The 6,551-nt window shown below is 39.3% G+C and overlaps 1 pseudogene; it reads left to right on the top strand.

Moving 5' to 3' along the window:
• The first annotated feature begins 2,339 nt into the window (after positions 1-2,339).
• Positions 2,340-6,474, top strand: LOC148735619 (uncharacterized; annotated as a pseudogene).
• The last annotated feature ends 77 nt before the right edge of the window (positions 6,475-6,551 follow it).

The following is a 6,551-nucleotide window of genomic DNA, read 5'->3' on the forward strand; positions in this document are numbered from 1 at the left end:
TGGCTATAATCATCTCATATCCAACGCGCGCCCGTGGAATAATTGTTTTATTAAAAACGCCCCCAAGAAATTATTATTTTGTAAGAAGAAACCGGATTTTTTAGCTCCCTTTTGATTTTAAGCTGACGCGTACGCTTACCATATTTGTAGCTTATGGTATATTGGCTCATATACCATAATGGCTAAGCCAATAAAAAGTCTTGAATTGCATTATCCAATGATCCAGTTTTTAATAATTGGAAATATTGCATTTGTTTAATCTTCTGCAATGATTCCGGCTGGAAAAGCGTGGCGACCTAAAGGTCATGGCGCCCTAGACATCCTACAGGTGTGTAAATGGGTGGAGGCGAATTTAAAACGGGGAGAAACCATGTGATGGATTAGCATCCCGTCCAGGGGGAAGGGAGAGTAGAAATATCTCGTCACTCAGGCTGTATGGGCTACTGGCCTGACACAGACTTTTTTTTATTTGTAATACATGCATCTCCATGAACAGCACGGGTAAGTGGCTTTTTTTTTTTTTTTTTGGGACCCTCAGAGAAAATTTTCGTATTAAATTATTTAATTAAGTTGTGAATTTATCATCAATTTTTAATCATCAATATTCGTATTTATTTATTAATTTACTTTTATTTTTTTAAAAATTTATTATTTTTCGGTCATTGCGGGTATATCGGGTATTCCTGGTATAGGGGAATCCTTGTTTACAATATTTGCCTCATTAGCATAAGCAATTCAGTTTCTGATGGAGCTAAAAATAAATCAGTTCTGAATATCGAAAGGTCAAAGTACGATTAACTTGGCCAATGAATACGAGCCTGATGCATTGAATACTTTTTGTGCAACACCGGTTTAAAAACTCAAAATTTTACATAGAATGTATGAGCTCATTAGCGCTATTGCCACCAAGAAATTTTAGTTTTTGATGGACTATTTCTCCTTGAATATTATACCCAAAGAGCTAAAGTTTCACCATGTAGTAAGGTTTTCTTGCTCTTTAGCTGCCTGAAGTCAATTTGTATCTAACATGCTTCCTTCTTTACGCAAAGACGTATGCAAATGAGCAAAAATGTAAACAATGATGTCAGCATGAATCCGCCCATTCCGAGTATTCCGATTCCGTTTCCGGTTCCGAATTCCGGAGTCCAAACTACCTTTCTCAGGCGTTTGTGGCCAATGATCCCCTGAGAAACCTGGTTTCTTGGTACTTCACCCTTTTTTCGGCTTGTGAATACGCAGCGTTTTACTATCTCCCTGCGTGTTCCATGCGTTTTCGGAATGCCTCGGTATATCCCGGCTACTGGTTAGCTATAGTTCTTGCATGTTACCCCTTATTCATGCGCACTGCCATGGGTTCAAAGGTAAATGGTACGATATTTTTTCATCTTTTGAGGAATAGAATTTAGAACTCGAAATGCCACCTTTCGAGTGAAACTTATTCAGTGAAAGCTTCGATCCTTTAAGATTTGATGAGGAACAGTTTAAGTTTATTGGCTGATTGATTTAATTCAATTATCTTAAGTGACATTATGGGCTGGATCGTAACACTTTAGCGGATGTAAATAGCCCTGTACGTACCTTTCTGACCAAAAGAACACATGTACATGTGTAGTTCACAGCCACATATTTTTAATTTCAATCAATGGGGCAAAGAAAGATTTGGATCGTAGCGATTAGACACTAGTTTAATTTTACAAACAGAAATTTGATAAAGGCAGGGTATTATTTTGTAATATTTTTAAAGACCGCCTTAGGTATGCTTTCAGCCTACGGGTAGCTGTACCCTTACGAGGAGAAAAGATTCTCCTCGGGGGGAGGGTACGGCGTAGGCTAGTATGTGTTGGGATGGTCACCTTCATCATTGAAGTTCAGCAGCATTGGTTGCTATTGAAGTCTTAATAGTGACGTCATCGTGGTGCCCCCTTTGAAACGGACACTGTGCTTTGTCGGCCTAACATTCATTCCTATGGGCTTTTCGCGTACTTGAGTTGAGGATGGTGGGGCAGAAAAAAGTTATGGCATCGGCCGCTCCATCCCCAAGGAAAAGGGCATTAGAAAGAGGTAGTGTTGGCCTGATCCTGTCCCACGGTGTTCGTATCTTAGATAGGTTCGAGTTTTGTTTTGGCTTTTGACTGTCATAGAAATGTCGCACTCGCCTTGTTAAAAAAGAAACACTTTCAGAAAATGCCGCAGAGAGCGAATTTTTCTTTCAATGAAAAGAGCTATATTAAGAAGCTGCCCGCACGCGCCCGCTCAGCCAAAAAAAAAAATTCCCAGTGGGGTGGCAGGGGCGCCTCAGTCCCAGGTCCTCTCTCTTTCCTCTTTCTTGATAATTACAACCATGTGCTTCCGCTGCATCGAGTAACGCGTTACGCGGTCGACATGGAAGTGTTGAAGGAGTATCTACTGGCGAAATACTTCAGTCCCTTTGGCTATTTTGTAGCAGTTTTCCACATTCCAGCTTTCGCGATTTTGGCTGCTTTCACGATTCTCTTTAGAAAAAGTGAACTTGGAACATTCAACTGTCCGTCTTTTCCTGATTCTCGTGTTTGAGGAAATACGATGAGAAGTACAACTCTCCTTTCCCACTATACGGCTTTGTCATATTGTGTTTCGTTCCTTTGGTGGTTATTTGCATCTCTTACTCCTGGTGCTTTGTGAAATCGCGTGTCGATGAGCTTCAAACAGCGTTAAAACCAGATCTTGAGAACCCCCGCCGCCGCCTACGAGCGAGAACTCACCGAGTGTTCCGTTGTTACTTTAGTCATCTACTTTTGCGATTTTCTGGTGGGATTTTGTTTATAGTGTTACAGAAATCTGTGTTTTATCCATATGGATTTTCACCTGAATTCACCTGTGTTCACTCCGCTATAAATTCCACAGCAAATGCAACAAAAGATCATTCCTCGGCCATTAAGTGTAACAATTCCGTTGCATCAGATAACGAGGCCATTGCGTGGATAATTTGTATAGTGAACTTGCTGTTTGCGTCGCTCGTTTTGGGAGAGATTTGTTTTCTCGTGTTTCAAGCGACTCAAAACAAAGAGTTCACATTCGACTCAGAATTTTGTCAAAAGCACTTTTTCGGCAAGGGAGGTTCTTCAATCGCCACGCGTGATGCAATGATCAAGATGAAAACACGAAAACTCGAGGAAACGGAACTATATCAACCTTTGATCGTTCTCTCCGAAGACAACGAAGACAGACCTCTCGATGACATGTTTGTTGATCTTGTTATTTACACAGGAAGAGCGAGACACGAGTTTGAGGACAAGATGAAGAGACACGAAATACACGAAATCTATTTGAGGCCTCAAGGTGAATCCATAGCAATACGGAAGATTGACGAGTTGTTTCTCCCCAACAATGATTCAGAAAATCCTTGTAAAATTCTCGTGGTTGGTCGCCCAGGGATTGGAAAATCCCTTTTCTCTACGAAACGTTTGCGTGAGTGGAGCAAGGGTGGCTTGTTGCGTGGTAGTGACAAAAACTTTGACCTTTTGTACTTAATTCAGTTCAGAAGGTTTAATACCGAAACTGCGGAGAACATTTCTCTAATAGAATTGTTAAGTTATTCGCACCCAGAAGGCATTAATGATAATGATCTGATCCAGCATGTTATGGAGAATCCTGACAAAGTAATTCTTGTCTTTGATGGCCTAGATGAGTTTAAATACCATGCAGATTGTTTAGCAAATGTGCAAGTACTTGCAGGCAACAAACCAACAGAGCGATTGCCATTGTCTGCACTTTACATGAAGCTGGTGAATGGAGACCTGCTTTCAGGAGCTACAGTTTTAACAACTAGTAGACCAACTGTGTTGCAAAGTGTTGCCCACATCAAATATGACAGGAAGGTGGAGATAATGGGGTTTACTCCACAGAAAGTCAACAAGTATATTCAGAACTATTGTGCACAAGATGAAGACATGGGGAACAAAATCTGGGATCATATCAGCAGCAATCCAGAGTTACTTTCACTCTGCTATATTCCAGTGAACAGTCACATTATTTGCTCAATTTTTGAGGAGTGTTTCAAACTCCAAGAACGAAATGCTCTGCCAACAACTCCAACAGAAGTTTACAAAAGAGCCCTAAGTTTGTTCATCTTCAAGCATCATCCTGAATTTAGAGGTAAACCATTAACAGAAGATTTCCTTATGGGAAATAGTAAGCTCCCAGATACTGTAGAGGATTCATTGACCAAAGCAGGGGCACTGGCAAAAGCAGGAATAGAAAAAGGTCAGCTGGTGTTTGAGTCACAAGAGGTGCAAGGAATAGAGGAGTGTGGTTTGTATAACAGGATGCCAAACAAAAAACTTCAAAATGGTACATTCAAGTCTCAGTTTTGCTTTATTCATCTCACATTTCAAGAGTTTCTAGCAGCAATGGAAATTGCAAAGATGAACCCCGGCGAGCTCAGTGATTTTCTCATGACTAATGCACGAGATCCTAAATGGCATCTGGTGCTTCAGTTTGTGGCAGGTCTACTCCGTGGGAAGCAGACTGAGGTAGTCAACACTTTTATCAGCATTCTTGTAGACTGGCCTTCTGACCAGGAGGCTCTTCTCATGTTGAAATGTTTGCATGAATACCATGATGAAGCCACAGTACAAAAAGCAGCTACAGAACTTCAGAACAACAGTAAACTTGACAACGGTATTTCTTTCTCTGACTGTCAGGTAACACCTGTTGATTGTGTAGCAATTGTGTATTTTATAATGCATCTGCAAAGTTCCACTTCATTGAACCTTGAAAGAAACAGTGTAACAGATCAAGGTGTATCACTCTTGTGTGATGCACTAAAAGATGAACATTGCAAACTCACTGGGTTGAACCTTGCTTGGAACAAGATTACAGACCAAGGTGTATCACTCTTGTGTGATGCATTAAAACATGAACATTGCAAACTCAGCAAGTTGGACCTTACTTGGAACAAGATCAATGACCAAGGTGTATCACTCTTGTGTGATGCATTAAAAGATGAACATTGCCAACTCAGCAAGTTGGACCTTGCTCTTAACCAGATTACAGACCAAGGTGTATCACTCTTGTGTGATGCATTAAAACATGAACATTGCAAACTCAGCAAGTTGGACCTTGCTCATAACCAGATTACAGACCAAGGTGTACCACTCTTGTGTGATGCATTAAAAGAGGAACATTGCAAACTCACTGAGTTGAACCTTGCTTGGAACAAGATTACAGACCAAGGTGTATCACTGTTGTGTGATGCATTAAAAAATGAACATTGCAAACTCAGCAAGTTGGACCTTGCTCATAACCAGATTACAGACCAAGGTGTACCACTCTTGTGTGATGCATTAAAAGATGAACATTGCAAACTCACTGAGTTGAACCTTGCTTGGAACAAGATTACAGACCAAGGTGTATCACTCTTGTGTGATGCATTAAAAGATGAACGTTGCAAACTCAGCAAGTTGAACCTTACTTTGAACAAGATTACAGACCAATGTGTATCACTCTTGTGTGATGCATTAAAAGATAAACATTGCAAACTCATCAAGTTGGACCATACTTGGAACGAGGCTGCAAAGCAATGTGTATCACTCTTGTGTGATGCATTAAAAGATGAACATTGGAAACTCACTGAGTTGAACCTGGATAACAATTATATGACAAACCAAGGTGTACCACTCTTGTATGATGCATTAGAGATGAACATTGCAAACTCACTTGGCTGACCCTTGGGCTCAGTGATATTACAGACGAAGGTACATGTAGATCACACATATATGATGCAATGAAGAATGGACATTGTAAAGTTTTAATTTAATGAACTTGATCCTGGGAAGTGTGCCTCTGGCACTAAGTTGTTAACTCACTAAGTTGTTTATCTATAATGTGTTTTCAGATGCAAATCATGGGTAGATTTAGAACCAGTCCAGAAAAGGAAGACCTCCTTCCTTTTCTTGGGACTTTGCAGTTTTTTAATTTTATTTTTTCAGGTGTTTGTTTATTTTGTTCTGGCTTTTTTTTCATGTTTTCAAGCATAGTTAATATGTTTCAAGGGAGGGGCATGGGCTTATTTTATGCATGATCAGGCCCAAAGTTTTTTATTATTTATTGAAAGGCATCCTAAGCTCATGTCTCAAGAAATTATTGATTATTGATCGTGCAAGAAACTGTTGAGAATTTGAACATGTTACAAGGAGTAGTACATGGGGAAAAATATGGTTGAATTACAATTCTTAATATTCTGAAATATGTACATTTTACATAATTTATAAGATTAACAAAATTTACTCACTTCTTGGAAAACATCTCCAAAATAACAATACTTTAAACAAACAATTTGGAAATTAAATTTCTAATTCCAATTTGGTTTTCATAAATATGGATACATCTTTCAGCATTTATCTTATTCTGTAAATAATCAAGGAAGGATCCATGAATAGACAATATCTAGGGGTAAGAAAGGTTTGATCGAATAAAAGAAAATTTTTAGTTTAATTTTTCTCTCTGGTAATAGTAGTGATGCTTTTCACTGTGCGACAAAGAATAATTTTTCCTATGTAATTGGTTTTTTC

The sequence above is a fragment of the Stylophora pistillata genome, chromosome 3, assembly GCF_964205215.1.
Source record: "Stylophora pistillata chromosome 3, jaStyPist1.2, whole genome shotgun sequence".
Taxonomy (NCBI): domain Eukaryota; kingdom Metazoa; phylum Cnidaria; class Anthozoa; order Scleractinia; family Pocilloporidae; genus Stylophora; species Stylophora pistillata.